Source organism: Geospiza fortis, unplaced genomic scaffold, assembly GCF_000277835.1.
Source record: "Geospiza fortis unplaced genomic scaffold, GeoFor_1.0 scaffold429, whole genome shotgun sequence".
Classification (NCBI taxonomy): domain Eukaryota; kingdom Metazoa; phylum Chordata; class Aves; order Passeriformes; family Thraupidae; genus Geospiza; species Geospiza fortis.
The window spans coordinates 472,182-497,158 of NW_005054411.1; the positions used below are offsets into that span (position 1 = coordinate 472,182).

The window sequence follows — 24,977 nt, forward strand, 5'->3', positions numbered from 1 at the left end:
GGCCTGTTCAGCCTCGAGAAGGGACGACTGAGAGCAGACCTCGTCAATGTTCATGGAGCACTGGAAGTTCATGGAGCAGATCATCTTGAGCGCCATCATGTGTCACATACAAGACAACCAGGGGCTCAGGACCAGCCAAAGGGATTTAGGAAAAGCAGGTCCTGCTTGAGCAACCTGAGCTCCTTGTACTACAAGGTGACCCACTTAGTGGATGACGGAAAGGCTGTGAATGTTGTCTACTAGAGTTCAGTAAAGCCTTTGATACTGTTTCCCACAGCATTATCCTGGAGAAATTGGCATCCAAGGGTTTGGATGGGCATACTCTTTGCTGAGTAAAAGCCTGGCTAGATGGCTGGGCTCAGAGAGTGGTGGTGAATGGCAGTGAGTTGGCAGGCAGCCACCAGTGGTGCTCCCCAGGGCTCAGTACTGGGGCTCATCCTGTTCAGGGCCTTTATCAGTGATCTGGACACAGGGATCAAGTGCACCCTCAGTGAGTTTGCAGGTGACACCAAGCTGGGTGGGAGCATTGATCTGCTGGAGGGCAGGAAGGCCCTGCAGAGCGATCTGGACAGGCTGGATCGATGTGCCAAGGCCAATTGCATGAGGTTCAACTAGGCCAAGTGCCAGGTCCTGCCCTTGGGTCACAACAGTCCCAGGCAGCACTACAGGCTGGGGGAAGAGTGGCTGGAAAGGGGCCCAGTGGAAAAGGATCTGGGAGTTTTGGCCAGATCCTTTTGAACATGAGCCAGTGTGTGCCCAGGTGGCCAAGAAGGCCAATGGCACCTGGCCTGAATCAGCAATAGTGTGGCAGCAGCACCAGGGCAGCGATTGGTCCCCTCTACTCAGCACTGGTGAAGCTGTACTTTGAATCCTGTGCTCAATTTTGGGCCCCTAACTACAAGCAAGACATTGATGGGCTGGAGTGTATCCAGAGAAGGGCAATGAGGCTAATGAAGGGTCTGAGCACCAATCTGATGAGGAGGAGCTGAGGGAGATGGGGCTGTTTAGCCTGGAGAAAAGCAGGCTGAAGTAGAACCTTATGAAAGGAGGTTGTAACAAGGTAGAGGTTGGCCTCCTCACCCAAGGAACATGAGATAGGACAAGAGGAAATTGCCTTAAGTTGTGCCAGGGGAGGTTTAGATTGGATATTAGAAAAAATTTCTTCGCTGCAAGGGCAGTCAAGCACTGGAACAGGTTGCCCAGAGAAGTGGTTTAGTCACCATGCCTGGAGGTATTTAAAAGACGTGTACACGTGGCACTTTGGGACATAGTTTAATGGTGGACTTGACAGTGCTGGATGTGATGATCTTAGAGGTCTTTTCCAACCTAACCCATTCCGTGATACTATTATTCTGTAAAAATGAACATTTTCAGTTCACAGCAGGGTAAGTACCTTGGATCAAAGCTTTGGAAGCACAGAAGACATTTTGGATGAACCAGCATTGCACCTGTTATTACTTCTCCCCACAGTCTACTGTCATCCAGAAAGCTTTCCATTTATTACTATATTTTTCTTCTTGTTTAGAAGAAACTATGTGATTTTAGCCAGTTTTACTGACACTGACTATTAAACCACATCTTTCCAAACGGATAGACCCATATTGTTATGCTATTTTAACGGGAAGACTTCAAATAACAGATATAGTTTACTAGAATTCATATTTTTAGTATTTATCCTTCTTTTTGCCAGTGTTATTCAATTAAATCTGTGACTGGCTTCATCTGGTGTAATTAAATCTTGGTTTGATTAAGATGTGTTCTATTTTTGCTGCAGCTGATTCTGCTAACTTTCTGTTCTCCAGCCATTTTCTTGTATCTTCATTATCAAAGGCGAAGAAAAGAGAATTTATTCAAAAACATAAATGAACGTCTATTTTTATGCATTTCACATTTATGAAAATGTGAACAATTTCTCTGCTAATATGATGTTAAAGGATTAGTATGGCTTTTAAATGAATGTATTTTTTAGTTTAATATATCAAAAATAAAACCCGGCGGCTTAATTCTCACAATAAATCTTACATCTCTAATAGAGTTTCAAAACATCCTTAAAAACCTGAGACCTAAATGGGATGTGCTAACCTACATTTCCATGCTGTTGCTCTTTCATTTGAAATACATTTTATACATTAGAATTTTTTCAATTTCTCATTTAAAAGAATCAGAGAAGGCATTTAACACCACTGAAATAACGTTATTTCAGGTGCAATTTAAGCAAGCAGAATAGAACAAAGCAAGTAACTAGAGCCTGAGTATGCCTTTTTATAAAATCATTAATTTAATCCTTAAGGGTAAAAAAAGCTCATTTATTCACCAAGAAGTTAATCCAGCTTCTCCCCTAACTAGGAACATTTTTTTCTTTTTTTTTTTTGTATGTCTATGCTATTCATTAATGAAACAAAAAAAATCCACCCAGGACTTCAGATCTATTATGCAAGTAAACACTACATTTTGATGTAAAAATTTACATTGTTCACAGAATCATTTGAACTTCACATTCATATTACCACTGAGATAAAGGGAATTTCTTTCATATTGCCATGTTCACTACTATTTTCTTTGACCATTTTAAAACTAATTCATTCTTTACATCAAAATCTCAAATGCAAACAGCACACATTGCAAGAATAATATTTTTTTCTGTGTAAATTAAGCTCATCACAGTTCTGCACAGTCACACCAATGGATAAAAAAAGCTTTTTTCCATTAGAAGTACTCTCTCTCTCATATGAATACTATTCTAAGCATATATGATATCCTCCCACAAAATACTAAATATTGAATTACAGAAAAATTCTTCAAGGTGAAGGAAAAATAACATTGCAAGAGGAAAACACAATGCGAAATCCGAAAATAACAAAAAAAAATCTTGAAATTCTGTAATTAGTACTGCAAAAGCACTTCACTACACAACTTGTAAACCAGACTGTAAATTGGTACTTGTAGACTGATAAGCATATTATTTTATCCACAACAGAGAATGAGTACATTTAATGATTCAAAAATAAAAAGAGCTTATTTACATACATACATATATAATATTTGTATTACACACTGAGGCTTCCAAAGTAATACCTGCTTGTTATGACAGTATGTATAGGCAGAGAAACGAGGTAGCACTTAAATGAATTGAATTCCTCTTTCATGAAAAGGCACTGGTTTATAATTATGTATACATCTTCTTTCCAAACTACCATTTTTTCCTAAGCCAGGTTATTTGCTCATTTTCTAGACATACACAAAAAATAAAAATGTAATTTCTCTCCAATTACCCAGGTACACTAAGAGCAATTTCTCACAGCACAACTATTAAAAATGATTTCATTCAATTTTGCCAGCTCTAAACTTTTTTGTAGTTTTAACATCTAATGCACCTTTTTCATGCAAATGCAGTATCAAATATAAACATTTCAGAAAGAAAAACTCAAGAAACTATAACAGTGAAGGCATCTTAAAAGTGAAAATAAATCACTCCTCATTAACCTTGATTACTTCAAACACTTTGCTATGCTTTATAGTTTTAAAAAAATTACCTTACTCTTTGAGGCAATTTTCAGTCAATCCAGTCATAGTTAGAATAACAGTGCATCAAGGCAGCTTGTCAGTTAGACCCTTCTCCTTCACACATCTTGAAATATTGATCCTTCAAAGAAAATACAAAGGACTGTTCACTCAACTCTCAAGCAACACCTGCAGGTAATACAGCCACATTTACATAACACTATTTTGGATTTCAGCACATAAAGAATGAAAAACTGCTATAAATCAACATTAAAGACCAAAATTATTTTCTCAGACATGCTAATTTGAATTGAGAGAGAAGCTGTTGTCCCAGGATTTTTAATTTTACATTAAATTGACTTACTGCTTATACACCAGAGAAACTGTAATTTAACTAAAACCAGAAAGTACTCTTTAATCTTTAATATATAATTAAATTTTGGTGGTTTTTCAATTTATCCAGAGATATAGTACCTCTAAAAACTGTGCTTTGTTGTATTCATTTTAATTTGGTCTGTAAGGACATGTAGAAACTACTGCACCATAGGGAAGAAAGTAATTTTTGATCTTCTATTCTTACATCTCTGAAACCAGCCTGGTTTGTAGTCTCACCTTTAACTTCCCTTCAGGCATTATTCCCTAGGGTTCCACAGCTTCAATTCCCAATTCAGATTTGCTCAAAAGAATAATGTGTCTCAAAGCAGTACTTCTGGAAATCAAAACATATGGAAATGGGGATGTCTTACTAAATTTTCCATATGATCTATGGGAAGAAGTTGAAACCTAAGGTAGGGCTCCTGGGAAACGCTTCACAGACCACGTGGACATAGCACAAACAAAAAGGCAGCTCTACCCACCAGGTAGGTTCCTGATGTTTATGAAGGTGCCGCCATATGAGCACACTACAGAACTGGTGGGCCTCCTTCCAAAAAGGAGCAAGAAATCAAGACAAGACGTTCCTTAGACAAGCAGTTGTGAATGGACTGCATCCCTCCTTCCCTAACCCTGATTTCTCCTAAGCACCATTCCTTCTAGAAGACAGAAAGGGGCTGCCTTTCTTTTCTGCACAAAACCTGTAAGCTAGCCAGCACCACCAGACTGATAGAAAAGCTATTCTCCACACTGCTGAGTGCAGCCATCTGTGACAAGAAAGGGTCATGGGAAATAAAGCCCATCATGGGAAAAAACCTCACCCAGACATTGAATAAGAAGAGGGTTTGAGACGTGGCTTTTCTTACAGTCAGAATAATAAAATAATAAATCAATAATACACTTGCACAGAAATCAGTTACAATAGCTAAGACTGGCTGGCAAATCTAGGCTGCAAAATCAGGGCAGCCCCTCTCCTAGTCCTCCTTCTTTCCTTACAGGAACTTGACTCAAGCTATTTCACTGCAATCATTTGAGAAGTAGTTCATCAGTTTCTAGCCTAAACAACAAGTTAAATTCATAACTATATTCTACAATTCAGTTAGGTTCAAATTTTCCAGGCAACATTTAACTTGAAATTAAAAGCTTCACTTCCTGTCAGAGTCATTTAAGGCAGTCAAATTTAAGACAGCAAATCAACTTTCATCTCTAAATGCATGAAAACAGTGTTTCTCATTCAAGACATATTAAAAAGTTCTAAGGATGGGGGTGGGGGGAATGCGTTGAGGTTTTCTACATTTGTGGGTTTGGTTGGGGTTTTCTTTCTTTTGTTGGGGTTTTGCACTGACTTTTATGCAGAAATGAATCAAATTTATGAAAGGGGTTATATCACGTTGTCTGCCTGTGCAGCAGTCACTAGACAGCAATGAGCAAAGAAACCATTGCAAGATTCCTCTTCCTGGAGGAAAATAGCAGAAAACAGACATCAACATATTTAGGGATTTTCAGCATATGAATACTTTTCCTATAAACCTGAATAGCAGAAAAAGGAAAAAATCTTTAACAATCATATCTTAAAGAGTTTTGGTTTTCTCACATTTGAAATGCGAATGGAACCCAAAGGCAACCAGGCTTTTTGTACCCCATATCATTGTTTTAAAAATGCGTACAACTTCTCACAGTGCATCACAGGGATCTCTGCTTACGTCGCATTTTTAACTTCACAACTCATTCTGTAACAGGAGCTGGTTTCTTTAAAAATTAGTCACTTGGAAGTATTGTCCATGAAATCATGGAGAAGGTAAAGATGAAATAAGATCTTTTCTCACTCTTCTTTAATCGTGATAGTGAGTTCCCAGCAAAAGGCTGGGTCCAACAGTTTAAATGAATTTTCACATATAATGCTTGCTGCTGGGTTGTTGCCAGGTAAGATAATAAATTTCTGCTTAATTAAACCACATTCCTTTTTTTCCCACAGCAGCTGACAATCTTGGCTATTTTCAATGCTGCAGGATGTATTCACATCAGTATATGCTGGGTAAAGTATGATACATCTTTTGTTTAATGTCAAAAACCAGTATTTCCAGATGTAAAATCAAGATTGGCATGACCAAGACTCTCTGAACTTCACACATAAGCTTTCTCACATATTTAATCAGAGAAAGTTTACCCTAAGTCATTATTCTGGTTTGGCAGAGATATTGAATGTCATGGGGAAAACAGAAAGAGGAAGGAAAGTCTCAAATATTTAAAATGGACAGAAGTGTAGTTAAACTATTGTTTTAACAAAATGAATCACTTCAGTGTATTTGAGTCAAGACACCTGCACCAAAAAAATCCCCCACTTCAAAAATCTGAGTTCAGAAAACAAATAAAATTAAACCTGAACTTGACTGCTGAGTCTATAAATGAACCCATCTATACAACTGGCTTTGCTACTATAAAAGCATTAAGGGCCAGGTTAGAAAAGTAGTTTCCTCTTTATTTGCCAGCAACCATTGTAATCTCTTGATCACTGAAGTACTTTATCAGAAGGTACTTTTCAGTACTTAAATCTTTCACATACCCTAAACAACTCCCGGTATGAAAAAAGGAAGCTTCACAGAGACTTGAACAATGACTTTTCTTCTTTGGGTGGCTGGGTGGAGTCACAGAATTACGTAGGGAAGTTATTTCCACAAATTTAAACAGAACCTTTGTGTGTGTGTGTGTGTGAAGGGGTGGAGTTAGGGCCACGCATTCACTGGCTATACTCCCTTCTATTTGCAACAACAGACAACAGTGTTTTCTCCAGCATTTCCTTTTACTTAAATGAAAAAGTTGGTACTTTAAAGGGTGGATTTTCCCACTAGACTTGCTCTGATCTGAAGAGAAGCAGCTGTCAAGAAGACACGAAGAGGTCCTGAGCTCTTCTGCTCCTCATGGCAAGCTCCTGCCCTCTCCTCTCACATTTAAGAATTGTTGCTTCCCAAGAGAGCTATGTCAGCTTATTGATCCAAGAGACAGCAAACCTCTGCAAGAAAAGATTAGGTTTTGACATGACAGGGATTTCCTCAAAGCAACTACCTCTTTGGGATAACAGCCTGAAATTAAACAAGGTAAAGCAGCATGTGAAACTGTATCCCCAGCCCAAGTCCTCATGGATGTGAGGTGAATGTAATACTGACATATTCCTATCGCTCACTACTGACTCTGTTCCTTCCTACATAAGCATTGGCAAGGAATACTCTGCAAAGACAAGGACAATTCCTTCTAAAGTAGAGCCAAACATCTGAAACCAGATATGTAATATAAATTAAAAAAATCAATTAAAGATCCTAGTATCTCTGACTTAATCCATTTGACTCAGCGAACAGTGAGTCAGTAACATCCACTGATTTTTCAAATCACTACCAAGTACATAAAAGTTAAAATATGCTCCTCAAAGACAGCCTCCCAAATAGGCTTTCTTTTCACCTACTTTGCTATGGCAAGAACTTCTCAGAATTGCAGACTTACTGCTTTTCCCAAGGAATTCTGTCACAGTCTTCAAATTTTGTTTATGCTTGCCTTTTTCATTCAGACTAATTCAGTATTTTGAACTGTTGATTATTCTGAATGACTTTCATTCAGACATTCTTTTCCATGACCTTCAGCAAGGACACAGTTTCTCCAGTGTCTGGGATTCACAGCCATACTTTCCTTTTAAACTGCTTTTCACTGTAGCATCCCATTTCCTTCCAGATTGTGAAACTTTCAGGTTTCAAATACATTCAACTGCTGGATGCCACAAACAATCCTACAGTACTCCTAACATGAAAAATCCTGCACTAAAATTTCTACCTCATAGAAAATTGACTTCAGTTGTAACAATTCGGCTAAAAAGAGCACTAACTTGGACTGAGTTCTACTTTATTTATATCATTTCACATGCACAGAATTGTACCACCCTCAGCAGAATTTCTTCTAAAGAACACAGGGAAGAAGAAAACAGAATTGGAGCTCCTGCCTTCACATAATTCCTGTGACATGTCTGTATCACAACAGCAGAGCAGTCCATGAAGTCCATACTGATCTTTCTCTCACCAGGTCTCAGACATTTTTCATAAGATGTCATAAATTTCACTGTACGTTTTTATTAAAAAACACTGACCTTTTTTTTTCCCGTCTTTATGATTCAAAGCATGTCTTTGTATTTCTTTCTAATGAGTTGCAGCATTGCTCCTAGTGTAGGCTGTTAGATATGTGAATTTTTAATTCTGAAGAGAAGCAATATATTCTGCAGACTCTATAAGTCATGTAAAAAGGAATGTCAAGACTTTATTGGATTTCCCTGACTGAGTTTTATATCCACCAACCTTTTAAATCGTACTTGAATAAATGAGTGTATTTGGTTTATCGGCAATAAAATAATTCAAGAAAGTGTAGGCAACTACCATACACCAATGTATGCAGTTTCCTGCAAAATAATTCTAACATAGTATCATCCTTCACATATATTTAACAGAATGTATTTTATAAATAGCATAAATTTTGTATCTGAAGGCTTTTATTTCTAAAGATAGGAAAATTATGAATAAGACACTCAATCATATCTGAGAAGCTGTGGCAGCCCAGTTAAGTTCCCACTGACTGGAAAGGAGGAGATATAACCCTCATTTTTACTAAAGAAAACAAAGGAAAACCCAGGGAACCACAGGCCAGTCAGTCTCACCTCAGTGCTTGGCAAGATCATGGAGAGCAGAATCTCCAGGAAAGAATACTGAGACACAGGGATGGTAAGGAGGCAATTGGTGACAGTCAACATGGTTTCACTAAGAGAAAACTGCCTCACAAACAATAGGATCACAGCATCAATAAATAAGGGAAGAGCAACTGACATAATCTCCTTGGATTTTGTGAAGCATTTGACACTGTCCTTGCACTGTCCTGCATCCTTGTCCCTAAACTGGAGACAAATGGATTTGATGGATGGACCACTCTGTGGATAAGGAATTGGCTGGATGGCCACATTCAGGCAGTTGTGGTCAATGACTCGATAGCCTAATGAGACCAGTGACAAGTGGTATACCTCAGGGGACCAGGACTGTGTCACATCTTCATCAGTGACACAGAAACTGCCCTCCAGTGCATCTCAGCAGGTTTGCTGGTGACACCAAGCTGTGTGGTGTGGTCAACTGCGGCATTCACATTTTCTGGAAAAATCCTGGGCAAAGGGATTTTTCCAGAAAATGTGAATGTCACAGTTAACATGCTGGAGGGAAGGAATGATACCCAGAGGGACCTTCACAAGATTGAGGGGTGAGCCTGTGCAAACCTCATGAAGTTTCACAAGGCCAAATGCAAGGCCCTGGGTCAGGGCAACCCCAAGCACAAGCACAGGCTGGGCAGATAACAGACTGAGCAGGCCCGAAGAGAAGGTCTTGGGTTGAGAAGCTCCACATGACCTGGCAATGGGTACTTGCAGCCCAGAAAGCCAAACATGTCCTGGGCTGCAGGAAAGCAGCGTGGGCAGCAGGGCAAGGGAAGCGATCGCTTCCCTATTGGGAAGCAATTACTCTGCCCTCATGAGACTCCTCCTGGAGTGCTACATGCAGGTCTGGCATCTCCAACACAACATAGATGTGTCTCTATTGGAACAAGTCCAGAGGATGGTAACTAAGATGATCAGAGGGCTGGAGCACGTCTGTCAACATGCTGGAGGGAAGGAATGATACCCAGAGGGACCTTCACAAGATTGAGGGGAGGGTCTGTGCAAACCTCATGAAGTTTCACAAGGCCAAATGCAAGGCCCTGGGTCAGGGCAACCCCAAGCACAAGCACAGGCTGGGCAGATAACAGACTGAGCAGGCCCGAAGAGAAGGTCTTGGGTTGAGAAGCTCCACATGACCTGGCAATGGGTACTTGCAGCCCAGAAAGCCAAACATGTCCTGGGCTGCAGGAAAGCAGCGTGGGCAGCAGGGCAAGGGAAGCGATCGCTTCCCTATTGGGAAGCAATTACTCTGCCCTCATGAGACTCCTCCTGGAGTGCTACATGCAGGTCTGGCATCTCCAACACAACATAGATGTGTCTCTATTGGAACAAGTCCAGAGGATGGTAACTAAGATGATCAGAGGGCTGGAGCACGTCTCCTATGAAGACAGGCTGAGAGAATTGGGATTGTTCAACCTGAAGAGAAGTCTCCAGGGAGACTTACAAGTTCCCCTAAAGGGGCATAAAAGAAAGCTGGAGAGGGACTCTATAAGTGCAAGTATTGACAGGACAAGGGGGAGTGACTTTAAACTGGAAGAAGGTAGGTTTATATTGGATATTAGGAAGCTATTCTTTACTGTGAAGATGGTGAAGCACTGGAACAGGTTGCCCAGAGAAAGTGTGCATGTCTCATCCATTAAGTGTTCAGGGAGAGGCTGGATGGGGCTTTGAGCAACCAGGTCTAGTGTAAAGTGTCCCTGCACATGGACCTTTCCAACCCAAACCTTTCTATTTTTCTATAAAAATTATGGTGTAAGTGATAAAGTTACTAACATAATATACTTACAAAATTAATAAGTGTGTGTATATATATACATATGCACACATACACATATGAAAATAATATTTAGTCTGCCCTGTCACTAATTAGAGCTATATTTCTCAACATAATGAGAATTTGTTGCTCTGATGAGTACACTTTAAAAAAAAACACTCTGATTGCAATTTCTGTGCTCACTGAATCTTAAATACTTCTGGCACAACACAGCTTTTCCATTTGCACACTAGTTTGCGAATTATATCATTGTTACCCAATAGTCAAGTCAGCTATTGAAAAGGAATATGAAAAATTATATTTAAGGTATTTATGGAAAAGGGGTGCAAACAAAGACAGATAATTGACAGAAAATTTGTTAGGTTAATATAATATTCTGGAAAGTGAAAAAGAGGAAGAATTAACCCAACATTTTCCATTAGAACTCATTGAGATAATATCAGAATTTAAAATCCATTTTTGTCAAATAACTAAACTGTGTGCCATGTTAAAGAAAAGCTAATAGGAGAATAAAGATTTGCAGAAGGTTCTGGCTACTAATTTGATTTCAACTGTTGGTGTCCTTTTAGAAAGAAAAAAAAAGAAAAAAGGAACTTTCAAAACACTGTCAATAAAGTAAAAGAAGACAAATACTGCTTTTGACATGAAATGCTGGCCAAGAGGCATCCCACTGTGTAGGTTATTCCAAAAAGGAGATATTAAAAACACATTTAATTCATCTATGAGAGTCCAGTGTGACATTCTTTCAAAAATTAATCTAGTGGTATTTTTGTGCTCAAACTTCATGGTGTTTTCAGGCAGAACCCTGGTGGAGCAGCTCACTGCCTCTACTTTGCCCAGGCCACTGACACTTTTCAGGTTCTGTTTAAGTTTCTTCCTCTCTTTCAGCATTGTCAGTGAGAACACACATGCCAGCTGTCATCTTTTCAAATCTGTAGGAATCCTTTATTTGTTTGGAAGTTCCTCTGTGGAGAAACGGACAAATGTTTCTGAGTGGAAAAGCATTTAGCTCAGTTTAGCTCTGTCAAGACAAACAGCAGTAGCTAAGTCAGTCTATCAGCATCAGGAAGCTCTCTCATAACAATAAATAACCATTTATTTTGTTCTCTAAAGGTAGACAGGTACTTTAGACATGAAAAAAAGGACCACATGAGTTATTAACAATAATAGAAGGATGTCAGTGGGCACAAGAACTTTCGCAGGAAGTCTTCTACTAAGCTAGTTGTAGGGTTAAAGGTGCTGTACTCAGAAATTCCAAATTAATTTACACATGATCTTACTGACTACAGAATGCAATGAAAAGCCTGTTAACCTTTCTTGATGAAAGAAAGCACACTCTTTTGTACAGAGGTACTGGCAGTGACAGACAGTAGGTAGAGCCTCCCCTTTCGCCACTTGACAGAGTGCAGTGCAGTAGGTAGACACAAAAGAGGCTTGCTACTGTTCCCAGAGTCTGCCCATCCTTTTTTCTACACTGTCATGATTTGCTTTAAAGGAATTACAAAACAAAAGCTTTTTGTGAGTAATTAATGGATTAATTTTTTTTTTCTATTTTGCCAGGCAGAATATTCAATTTCTTCTGTTATCTTGCCACTAGATTAGGTCAGTATTTTCCTTACAAAACTTGAGTACGAATTTTAACATGATAAGGATATATAATTTCAAAACAATTTTTTCATTTTTAATTCATGTCTGTTTTGGTGGCATTTCAAAAACTAATGAATATACAGACAGATGACTAGATGACAGATTTCAAAGAACTGTTTTTGCTTTCTGTGGCTAAACATTTGACCGTTTTCTTGCAGAAATGTGTTTCCTGAATAACACTTCAGAGAAATTCAACAAAAATAAAAAGAATTTATACTCAAAAGCTGTAAAAGCCACAACCACATGAACTGTAATTATTTTAGAATCTAAGTGGCCATCAACTTTTGTATATCCCAGTCTTTATTGTTTTGTTCTAGAACTGTACACTGTCATTATCTATTCTTTCAGCAGTATTAAAAGGCTTTACAAACTGCTGATACTCAGTCATTTACACTCTGGTGAAGCCAGAGAGCTTTAAAACATTATCAGACCACATCACATAGCAAAAGACACTTAGCTTCTGCAAAAGAGGGTTCCTGATGCCAGACAGATTACACTATTGAGCTGTTACAGTACTCAGATCTGCTAATTTTTAGAAGGCCCACGAGAGTTCATGAATCCCAAAACAAAACCAAAAGCCTCTGTGGGATACATGAGATTATGTTTTCCTCAGCATGCATTATTTAACAATGTTTCTGCTTTGAATTCCACAAATCCCATATAGATTAACCATTTTTAAAAAGCCTGAAAATGTAGATGCTCCACAGATGCTTTTGTAATGTAACAGTTTTTCTGTTTCACAAAAGACTTACAAGTGTTGCAGAAAAAGGCATAACTGGAGAATTTTCATATCACTAATATTAGACTTCACCTTTTGCAACAGAGGGAATGCAATCCCTGGTGTTTAATTAAAAGTCTGAAATCACCTACTACTTTGTACTATTCTAATACTGATCCCAAGTGAATGCCAAGTTATACTGTAAGCACTTTCCCCTCTGATGATAGTGCCCACACAGCTACATTATAGGGTCAATGAGATTTTACCTCAGTTCTGTTGAAACCTGAGGTCCTTCTTCTCGCCACTGCCTAACAAGTTTAGGGCCAGAATTTTCAGTTTTCTATTCTGAGATGTACACATGATAAGAAAGCTTAATAGGAAAAGTCAAACCCATGCAAAGCACTAAAAGGAATTAATTCACTGCTCTGCAATGTTCAGCCATCCCCAGGAGGGCAGGGTCCCACCATATGTAATGGTTACTAGGGAAAACAAACACCATCATTCCAAATATTCCCCCCCCTTCCTCCCTCTGCATATACTGAGCATGGTGTCACATGGAATCTCCCTTTGGTCAGCTGAGGACACCTGTCCTGGCTGTGTCTCCTCCCAACCTCCCATGCAGTTCTAATTTCCTGGCAGAACAAGAAGCAGAAAAAGCCTTGGGTCTGTGTAAGTCCTGCTCAACAGTAACAAAAACATCTCTATAGTACCATCACTGCATTCAGCACAAATCCAAAAGACAGCCCCATACCATCTCTGTGAAAAAAATGAACTCTCTCCAAGCCAAAATCAGAACACAACGTGTCACAGAAAGCTTTCGACATCCCATCATGGCCACTCTCCTTTCAAATTAATTACACTGAAAAAAGCATAGTCACCTTTGTATGGATCTTCCTACTTGTGTGGACTAGAACAGATGAAAAGAGCTCCAAGAAATCAACTAGAGAAGTAAATCAAATATTCTGAACCTAATTCTATCAGTTTTCCTATATCACCAGGAATGCAACCTCATCACAGATACCCAAAGGTAATGAATAGCATCCTAACTTAGTAATGTCAATAGGAATTCTACTACTAAGATCAATTAGACATGAATGCATCCAAAACAAATAAGGCTATCACCTGGATGAATACAAGTAACAAAGGAGCTACATAGCCTGGTAAAAAATGGGCTCCTCCTGGAGATAAAATGAAGGTGTGCTGAACCAATGTGATTTAAATTTAGGAGTGGAGTAGAGGTCAAGTAATCAGCTTTCCTGAGGTCTGTGAGAAGAAAGCAGGGCGCAACAGAGTGCCTTAGACCAAAGGTGCTGTGCCAACCATATCTCACAGAAGCTACTGTCAGACACAGCATGTCACAGGCAGTCATTGTACCAAGCAGACAAGGATGGTAACTGCACACACAACAGAGATAACTGCTAACACCTGCCAAGGGGCAGTGCACACACAACATATTGCCCTGCAGCCTGTTTGGGCCCTAAGCCTGTGCTCTTTGTAACCTTTCTCTCACAGGCTCACTTCTTGTACAATACCTGTTCTTAAAGCTCTCACGAAGGCAAGACCAACAGTGGAGCCCTTCACTGAACAACAGGTGCAGGAGAAGAGCTGAACATTTCCAAGAGAAGATGTGCAACTGCAAGAACAATCATGGGTGCAGGAACATTTGCTGCTACAATCTGCAACTCGGTGTTCATGTGTTTGTTTATTTGTACTTTTCCAGAGAAGAAAACCTTGTTCTTGACTGGTTAGGTCTTTCAATGCTGGACCCTATGGAACTCAGGGATATGTAACAACTTGACAATGAACAAGCTGAGAAGATTAAATACTGTATACACAAGACACAAGATCCTACTTGACCACCTTGGACCAAACCCAGAAACAACAAACACAGGTTTTCAAGCCCTGAACACCATAAGAAGAGTAAGTCACATTGCTGGTTTGGGCATCTATGTCCCCTATTATACTGAACACAAAAGACATATTTTTGCATAGTATTCAAACAGCTACTTATCTCGGTGAGGAACTACCTACTTAGACAACAGAAACTAATGGAAGTTGTTGAGTTCTTTTTCCTGAGTTTAAAATACTATTGTATCAGCATAGAACTAGAAAAGAGAACTGCAAACCTTTTGTGCAGTGATGAGAACATATAATGACTTTGAATATGGAAAAGGGATGCAGCAACACTTTGCATAGTAGTGTGGTAGAATCACACCAATAATCATAGAATATGCTGAGTTGAAAGGCACCATCAAGTCCAACTCCTGGCCTTGCACAGGACAGTCCCAAGAATCCCACAATGTGCCTGGAAGTGTTTTTTAAATGCTTCTTGAGCTCTGACAGGCTGGGGCTGTGACCACCTCCATAGGGAGCCTGTCCCAGTGCTCATGTAGCTACAGAGTAGGAGGAAACCTGTATAGTAGGCCTTCAGCATTTCATGTTTAAGCTAGCAAAAGGCCCTAAACACGAGACTCTGAGGAGTTTCTATTATTCCATAAACTGGGACTCTGCATTCAAGAAAAACCTAACTGCTTGTATGAAGTACAGCAAAGAAGTATTAGTAATAAGGAATACACTGTGTGTCAAACTCCAGGTATGGTCTTGTGTAGGGCTGCCCTCTAATAGGAACCTCTGATACATCAACTTCTGTTTTGCAGAAGCTGTTCATGGTCTTTATGGTGCTCTGTCCCACTTGCTAAAGGGCAGACTGTGTTACAAGGTACTTGTGAGAAGAATAAAACTAAGAATTCTTCTTGGACCTTTAAATGAAACAATTACAGCAATGAAAACAGTTACAGCAATGAAAATTACCTTGTATCAATGACAAATCCTCCTGAAACTTCACACAGGTTGTCTGCACAAGTTTTGGAATAGCAGTATGAAGAATCAACTCTCAAAATCCTCATCATAATGTACTTTGATACCAGCAAATAAGCATTAAACACCTTGGAAGAACTACTTTGGTTTTAAAAAGAACAGGCATGGATCCAATTTCCTTATAGTTTAGGCATAAGCTATTCATCACTTTCCTGCATTGATTCCAAAAAGGAGTCAAAAAATGCTCCATCAGCTTTTCTTGTCTTGTGTTAATTTTCAACTGCCTAAACAAAGGATACTTCTGTAGTGAGCAAATTGGTTTTACAAAACCTTCAGATTAAAAGCTTACTTATAAACTAAGTTAAAAGCTGATAGCAGCATTCATGTGAAAATATAGAGAATCCCAATTATATCTTACACCAGGTAGTGTTCTGTGGGAACTGTGTAAGGAAATAAACAAGATTCAAATGTTAATGTAGACAAATAACTCTTTTATGGTTCCCATTAAATCCCACAACCACTTTAATATCTGCAGGCTGCATTAATATTTTGTGTCTTTCCAGCATTTTATATCAACTAACATAATTCATGAATATATCAATTTTCCACATTGCTGAACCACTTCATTGTTCTGGAAAGGATCCCAGAGGCCCAAAACCCACAAACTACTGTCTACTCTTTCAACAGCAAACACCCTACTACCTGAATCAATGAGACATGGAGAAGTATTCTGGAAAAAAAAAGTTAAAATAAATGGTAGGAAACGTAATCCATTTTATTTGCATGAACTGAAGCTGGCAAATTCTTCAGGGCTCCGCAAGCAGCCCAAGGCAACTAATACTGTTTGGATGAATGGCTGCTTTATGCCATTCCACACCATCATTCAATATATGGTTCTACTTCATAACTTTTACAACTACTTGCACGACACTAATGGGTGGAAGCAGATCATCCTAGATGTGAAGGATTCAATGCCTTCCAAACCTGTGTGGCCTGAGAGCTGCTGGAGAAATCTGTCTGAACACACCTGAGCTAGTAGAAAGACCTGACAGCCAGCAGTAGGTTATCTAATATATACCTAGAGGGTTTAAATCTTCTTGCAACATTTTTATCTTTTCTTTGGCTGAAAAACATCCACTCCTGCCAGCCAAAGATCCATTTCCCTTTGAAGTACTTCCTAGGAATTTAATTGCCCAGTAAATTGCCAACAAAACTTCCAAGGCATAGATCAGCCCTGAGAGACTCCTGGGAAACAGCCTGAAATTCATCTTTCCACAGTCAGCAGGGAGGGCAGAGTTGCCCTTCAGTCACAAAAATCAATATTTGACTGGATGGAATTTACTGAGCTAAATACAGCCGTATACAGGAGGCAGAAGCTCTCACCATTCTCAGTGGAATCTGCCATTCCACTGGAACAATACTTTTGAGAGCTGGGATGTTCATATCATTAGTATCTAACTACATCGGCAATACAACTAAAGCTTTTCCTGCTTGAATATGTGTCTTCTTAGAAATTTAAACTTCTGCAGTTATTCAGCCCCCTTATACAATTCTTCCATTCTTGGCAGGTCAATAGTGAAACAAAAATACTCTCTCACAAGACAGAAAATATGGAGGTTAAATGAGAATCATTTATTTTAAAAGAAAATGCCAAATAACTTCAGCAAAAATCCTAAAAGTGCTGACTTAATTTCACAATACTATAAATTATATAACTCATGCAGTTCTGGAAACTCTGTTATCTGTCAGGAAAATGTAAACTGAGGTACCACTGAGATGCCTAGCATTGAATGAATTATATATGAATTATATAATATTAGGGTTTGTTGTTTGGAAACAAGTCCTCTACAAAAAAAAAAAAACAAACAAGGGCTTATGCTAGACTATATGCTGTTAATCACACATTTTAAATTAATATCTTAGTGAATATTCTTTAAATTTTCAATTCAGAAAAATCAAGACTTTTACACATAAGATACTCAGGCCTGCTAATGGTGCTGGAATACACCATCATGAAGGGTTAACTTTAATGGCATTATTTCAGTTTTAATTTAAAAAAAAAAAGTCTTAAGAATCATAGTGAGGCTAAATTGTTATTATAAGCTTGGTCTGACCTGCTTGCAGAAGCACATGTGATGCATATTTGGACTGCACCAACAGTGCTCCCTCTGTTCACAACAACAAGCCAGAGATACTAGAGGTGCTCCTCCTCTGTCCCTGCTGAGCTTCTGAATTGCAAATAGGCCAAATTCCTCTACTGAAGAGGCAAAGAGCCTCATGGAAAACTGTCCTGAGGTCAGGCCCCAGTCTCATCCTCCTCTGAAGACAATAGGGGTCACTGAGAAATTAATGCTGGGTGACATACACACAGTGTCCTGTTGGGAGCAGTGAGGGGCATAAAGAATAAATGGAGCTTCTACCTGGCTACTCTGAACAATTTTGCAAGTTTCAGAAGATTGTTCAGTTTACTCAAAAGACACTGAGGCTCTGAAATCATAAGCAATTCTGATCCCAGTGAAGGGACTGGTATTTTTTCTTAAAGATTGATCAGCAAAACACAGTTCAGAATTTGAAGACTGCAGCAAAATCATGATTAAAGCCCATTCAGTGGAGCAATTACTATTGTTTTCAGCAGTAAATTACTTTCTATCCATTCTGTGCCTTTCCCTGGTGCTACTATACGGTTCTGATACAGGAGAACTAACTGACATAGAAATGTATTGGGAAATTAGGAGAAGAGAAAAATTAGTTACAACACAATACTTGCATTATTCATTCTATCTAAAGCACAGATCTAGATTTGCTAGCATATTACATTTTTAGAAATAAATCCACACATTCCAGATACCTCTACATGTACTACCAATCTGTAACATTGGTAACACGAACATCTTGTTGCAGAAATTAACACGTAGCTAAATCAATAACACACAAATGACTTTGCTGTCTTAACACTTTTAGTATATTAATTCCTTGGTAGAAATAGTACAAAATTCAAATGAAGATCTACATTGTATCAGTCATTTAAATATTCACATACCTTTAGACATAATACAGTCCTGCTGCAAAACACTAGAAGAATATTCAGATAATTAAAGGGTCACTTAGACCCTGCAAAACAACATCAGCCTTCAGCAAAGGCTGAAGCCTTCCAGATATTAAAATGCACAACATTTTCCGCCTTCATTACATCCATTACATTTGTCTGATGCATAAATCTGTACAGATTATCCCATAATATTTTGTATGCTGATTATATTTTCTAACTCTTCTATAAATTTATGATAAAAACAAAAACTGTGTCTTTTTCCTTTATTATAGACAGTAATAAAAATAGTGATTTAAACTCAACAGTGATTTAAAAAACAATTTATCCCTCTCTATATTGAACTGTTACCCTTTGTCCTTTATGTTTTGCTGTAATCCCTTCCAGTGGTATTTTCCTAAATGATTTTGTAAGCTCATCTTTTGCATCATACAGTATCAGTCTCTAAATTGTGTCAGATTTATAAAATTTACTGTTTCAATACTTCTATTTTCCCTCCATGCTTCTTTATAAAACAAAGATACACCCAAGCTATTGAAGCATTAACTAAACAAGAACTAGATGTAATCTAGAAGTTGTTCTGTAATTAAAGCATAATCAGCTACAGAGTACTGTCAGTAATATCAGTACTGTCAACTTGGGAAACTTGCAACTTGCTTTTGGTTCTCTTTCTAACTAGTGACACACTCAGAAAATGTTTGGTTGTATATTTAGAAGTTTATAACAGACTTAATAACATTTAAAATGCTTTTAATTGCTGCTGTTAGTGATCCAGAACGTTTCAAACAAATAAAACTTGGTTTAATGTTTCTTTTATTTTCTTTACCATCCCTCCCCTTTTAACATTATGCTAAAAAAAAAAAGTTATAAAATGTTTCTTTGTGGCATCAATGGTTGCATGCACAGTTACCACAGAAACAGACTCAAATTTGCAGTGATGTAGGAGTATCACTTTTATCCCACAGAAGTCATCACCCAAAGTTCTTGTAAAATTAGCATGCATCTGTGGCTGAGAAACTCAGGAAACTCACAACTTACACACTGTTCTTTTTTAGTATCTTGAAAAAACACATAGCAAGACACCTAAAAAGGAACAAGTGATTAAAGAGGTCCACTTAATTTAATCTATATGAGGTGAGAAAAAAAGCTGGGCAAAACCAGATGGTTTATATGAACACCAAAATTATCCTAGACACCATATACTTACTACATTTGGGCAGGCTTCAGTAGAACTAGAGTGGCTGTGATCCCTACATGAGTTACAGCTACTTCTGTTTAAACTTTTTTTTAGCTGTAAACACATTTATGAAACATACCAGTTTATTAACAATAAATGAAAGCCTTGTGAGGTATTTTTTAACATGTATAAATTCCAAAAATCAAAATAGAATAGATCTCTCTCTAGACCCTTCCATTTTCCAATCTGTTAAAAATGTCTCCGACTTCTAGGGATAATTTCTGTAAAATGCTTACATTTTGATTCTTGAATACAAAGCTCCCTTCATCCTTTCTTTGCTGATGTTAGGAAACTACAGATTATCAAAATATGCTTCTCTTTTCCAGACAATTTCTCCTATCAAGTTTCTTAAATTTAACTAGATGATATGCCAGCCTTGTTAGCATGAGGGCGTTTTTCACAATAAAATTTTATGAGGTATAATGTAAACTTGAAAAATTGTACTTCTGTTGTTATAAACAATTCCTCTGACTCCTACCAATCAAAAGCACCCTTTCTTCAGTCTATCTTAAACAGCTGTGAAATGCCATGTCAAGCCTTTTCTTCTCTTTATTTTCCACTTCTGTCAGCAGGTATTTTTATTAGTAAGGACAATGAGGAACATAAACAGTTGCTGTATAAACAGTGTTGACAGTAGCTACCTAGCTGACTTCAAACCACTTAAGAGTATTTTCAAACTTGACTATGTTTAAATAACTCTCTTCACACTTTTAAATATACGCCAATGAAAAAGCATTACTTTAGAAATACACATTCAAGTCAGCCAAAGCAAAAGTGAGAATATTGTTTTAAACAAACCTTGAACAGGGGAAACACTGATTTCCTGGAACCACCCTGCCAGCAGCACCTGCTGGGACTGAGACACTCAGAGAACAAACCAGCTAATGGCAGGCTCTGTGTGACAGCAGAGCAGCAGATGTTGTTTATACTGACTTTTGCAAGGCTTTTGACATGGTCTCCCATAAATTCCCCATAGACAACTGAAAAAGTACAGACTACAGAAATGGACAGTGAGATAGACTGAACTGCTGGGCTCAAAGGGTTGTGATCAGCATGAAGTCTAGCTAAAGAAAAGTCTGCTGGTGTACTCCAGGGATCAGTACTAGGGCCAGTTCCATTTATCTAGCTCATTAATGACCTGGATGATGGGATACAGTGTGCTCTCAGCAAGTTTCCTGATGACACCGACTGGGAAGAGCAGCTCACAGACCAGCTGGTTGCTCTCAGAGGGATCTTGAAAAGCTCAGCCATAAACCAACAGGAATTTTATGATGTCCAACAAAGGGAAGTAGAAAGTCCTGCACCTAGGGAGAAACAACCCCAAGAAACAGAACAGGAAGAGGGATGATCAGCTGGAAAGACACTTTGCAGAAAAACACCTGGGGGTCCTCATGGGCTCCAAGCAAGACCATAAGCCAGCAGGGTACCCTTGCAGCACGGAAGGTCAAAAGCATCTTGTGCTGCATTAAGAAAATATGTTGTCAGCAGGTCGGGATCAAGATCATTCTGCTCCACTCAGCACTGCTGAGACATGCCTGAAGGGCTGTGTCCACTCATGGGCTGCCCAGTAAAAGCAAACATAAACATCCCAGAATGCAGTAGGGTAGGACTGCCAAGATGATTAAGGGATTGGAGCATCTGACATGGTGAGCCTGAAAACACTGAGACTCCAGCCTGGAGAAGACTGCAAGGGATCTTATCAACATGTATAAATACCTCAGGGGGACAGGGGTAAACAACACTTCTCAGTGGTGCCCAGCAACAAGGTAAAAGGCAATAGCCACAAACTAAAACAGATGAAATTCCACCTAAAAAAAATAAAGCCCTTTTCTGCTCTATGGTTGTTCAACAGCTGTCCAAGCAGCAATCTGCTTTACTTGATCAGGGCAGATGTTGGACAAGACAACCTCCAGACACCCTTTCTGACCAGGTATCCTATGGTTCTTTGTGGAAGAGACAAAAGGAAGGCAAACACATCTAAGTGTTAGAGACTCTGGGCTTAATGTCAGTTGTTTTCTATGCACACACCAAGCCTTCAATAAGAAAAAACAGTTGTCTGTGCCTGACTTCATTATATGAAGGCAAGTTGTTTATTTGACTCAGGAGAAGCCTCATTGTGCAAACACAACAAAATAAGTTCTTTTTCCCTCCCATTCTTTTTCTGATGCCCAAGCCCATAGGTCTAAACAGTATGAGAACCATCTAACATAGAGATTAAGGCAATGCATTTGTCATTAACATACTTTTTCTGATGCCCAAGCCCATATAAACAGTATGAGAACCATCTAACACAGAGATTAAGGCAATGCATTTGTCATTACCAGTCAAATTATTCACCTTATCGTCTACTGAAATGTCCATTTGTATCAGCAAACTTCCATCACTGTAATGAATTTCTATGTGTCTCCTCCAGCAATTACTCAAGCAGTAAAGCTAGTTTAACCAAAGCAGGGCAATGGGAAATCATCCTTCTCCTTTGATAAAGCCTTTTCTCTCACATCAAAGTATTGGCACTTTTGTTTCACAACTGTAGGAAAAATGAGAGGAACCAAGAGAACGTCACAGAGGAAAGCTAGAACATCTCATTCATGAAGAGCAGGCACCTGTGCACTGACCCAATTAGGCATTCAAACACTTGTCACTTTGGAGCTGGCTGGTTGTCACTCATCCAATTAGCCCTAGGGGATGTATTGTATGGTGGCATTCCCTGACAGGAGAACTGGAGCAATGGAGGCAATGAAGGCACAGTGATAGGGTGCCAGGATCCTGGTGAGCGAGAGCAGCCAGTAGCAAAGCCAAAGAACTTCAGAGCTTCCTTAACTTGTTTACCATCCAAAAAGCCTTTCAGAGTCTTCAATGGTCTTTTTTTTTTTAGAGCAGTCTAGTTTAAAAACCTTACAGTAACAGTTCTCTTTATCCAATAAAGCATTTAACTCCCGAGTGACTAACACAAGGAACCATTTCAGAAGAGGTAAAAAGCAAACAAGCAAAGTATCTTCATTGCAGGGAGAGATGTTACTTTCAGAAAAGTAACATCTTTAAACATGCTTTAAATGTTACTTTCAGAAAAACTGCCAGCAAGTAATTCAGAAGTCAAAATGCTTCAGTGACCACCTCCTCCCTTCTCTGTTTTAAACATATTACTGATGCTTTCAGGTGCTCTGTCTGCTTGACCGCATAAATGAGAGACAAAATGCTTTACAACCATCGACAACAACATACTGTAAAAGACAAAAAGGTCCTGTTCTACTGAACTACATACTGTACCAAATCAGATTTTTAGTTTAAAGAAAATCAGATACTAAACCACAGATGACTATTCAGCAGCAACTACTCACTTCAAGGAAAGATATCGTCTTATGCTGAGAGAGCAGGGAGGAGTTCAAGGGGCACTGGGAAAAAGGTGTTACAACCCAAACCATTTGAGCAAAGATTTCAGAATGTTCCCATCACTGAATCTGTGGTCTATGCTAGAAGAAAAAACTTCCAATTTTTTGGTACAATATTTCATGCTCATTCTAAGTCCATTATTCCTGACTCACTCTTTCACTAGTTGACTTGCCCTGACACCTATTCTCTCCAGTAAGGAACATCAAAGATGACTGAGGCTACCTGCAATTATATGAAATCATGAAATAACAAACTAACATCAATCACAGACTGTTAACTCAAACAAACATGAAAATGCAGGTAAATGCATAACATGTTATATGTCTATCCTGGAAATCTATGAGATAGAAAATCAATACCAGTAGTTTGGGGTCTTTTCCCCACTTAGAAATAAAATATAAGGGAAAAATTATCTTACCTTTGTACAAATAACTTCTGAAAAAGTTGGTCTCTCTCTTTACTTTTCCTTCTTTTCTTATCTCCTGTATGACAGCTCTCAATTTTACTGCCTTGCCTGAAAAAAATAACATACAACCTGAAATTTTTATAGAGGTAAATAATTACATTCACTCTTAAATTACAACAAACACTTCATATATATCTTTATAAAGCTGCAATACTAAATTCAGTTAAGTCAAATGAAATGCTATTTTAATAGTAGCTAATTAATATATGTTGGGCCAAAGAAAAAACAAGAAGCATTAGAAAGAAAAGCAGCTCCCTAGGTTTCAAAGTTATGTTTTGCATTTAGGTCTGCAAAATAGCCACTTAGATCAAACTAGAGCATAAACTATGGTTTATCCAGGCTCTCTGCACCATTGGTGAAAACCAGTCAGTGCTTCACAAAGCTTGAGCAAGACAACCAGGAAGCTTAACCACTTCTTTCCAGTGATCAATAACCCAGCTTAAGGCACACTGGGTACCTCAGGACTAAACACTTCAGTGCTCTTTGTGCTATGGGTGCCCAGAATTCTAAAGACATCCACTGGAAGAGGTGGATGCAAAATGGAAATGCTTGGTCACAAACAGCACTTGCCTAGAAAGAGAGGGCTGTGACTTAAGGGAAATTTGTAATTTATCTTAACTCCTACTTTCTAGGAGAACATCCTAAATTCCAGTGGATGGATGGGACTCGCATCCCCTGCTCCCCTCCTCGCCCCAGTTTAAAAGCACAAAACAAAGAGAAGACAGCAGGAGAGCCTTGTATTGAATTCAGCTGCTGCCTTCTTCATTTATTGACAAGAATTCTACAGTCAATTTCTCTCATCTCGTACTTTTTGTTACTTTAACCTATTTTAAACACATTTAATGTTTTGTTGAGAACAAGTTGCCTATCTTTCCATGGTAGTGCACGTGAGGAGTCGAACTTTCAAGTAAGCAAGGTGAAAGAAAGACCAGGAATTTTGAAAGTGAGCTTCAAAAACTTTCCGAAGACTCCCCATATCATCTTTTAGCTTGCCACAATATGCTGTCCTCATTTCAGTGAACTGGTGATGAACTGCAGCACAGAGCAACAAATTAGCATCACTGCAGCACCTGTTATTTTGTGTCCTGTACACAAAAGCATATACATTTTATTTGTAGAAAAGTAATTAAAGTTCCTTGTCTAGTATTAACTGCAGATTGGTGCTGTTTTGGAAAGTAAACCAGGAGAGACTGCAACATCTCAGCTTACAATGGTGATACAGGAAAATCAATTTCATTTCTCATCAAATTCATAATTCGGTCATACAATTTCTTTCCATA

At 38.6% G+C, this 24,977-nt stretch overlaps 1 protein-coding gene across 17 annotated transcripts in view; it reads right to left on the reverse strand.

Annotated features, from left to right (window-relative positions):
- Window positions 1-23,769, reverse strand: part of NRCAM (neuronal cell adhesion molecule) — a 101,954-nt gene extending 78,185 nt beyond the window's left edge. For 16 of the 17 annotated variants that reach the window (XM_031061374.1, XM_031061365.1, XM_031061373.1 and 13 more), the window contains exons 1-2: window positions 23,650-23,769; window positions 3,534-3,643 (exon numbers count right to left, since the gene is read on the reverse strand). The gene's annotated coding sequence lies outside the window, so the exon portion shown is untranslated. The remainder of the gene's footprint in view (window positions 1-3,533; window positions 3,644-23,649) is intronic. The other variant, XM_031061366.1, reaches the window with a different exon arrangement.
- Window positions 23,770-24,977: the final 1,208 nt, after the last annotated feature.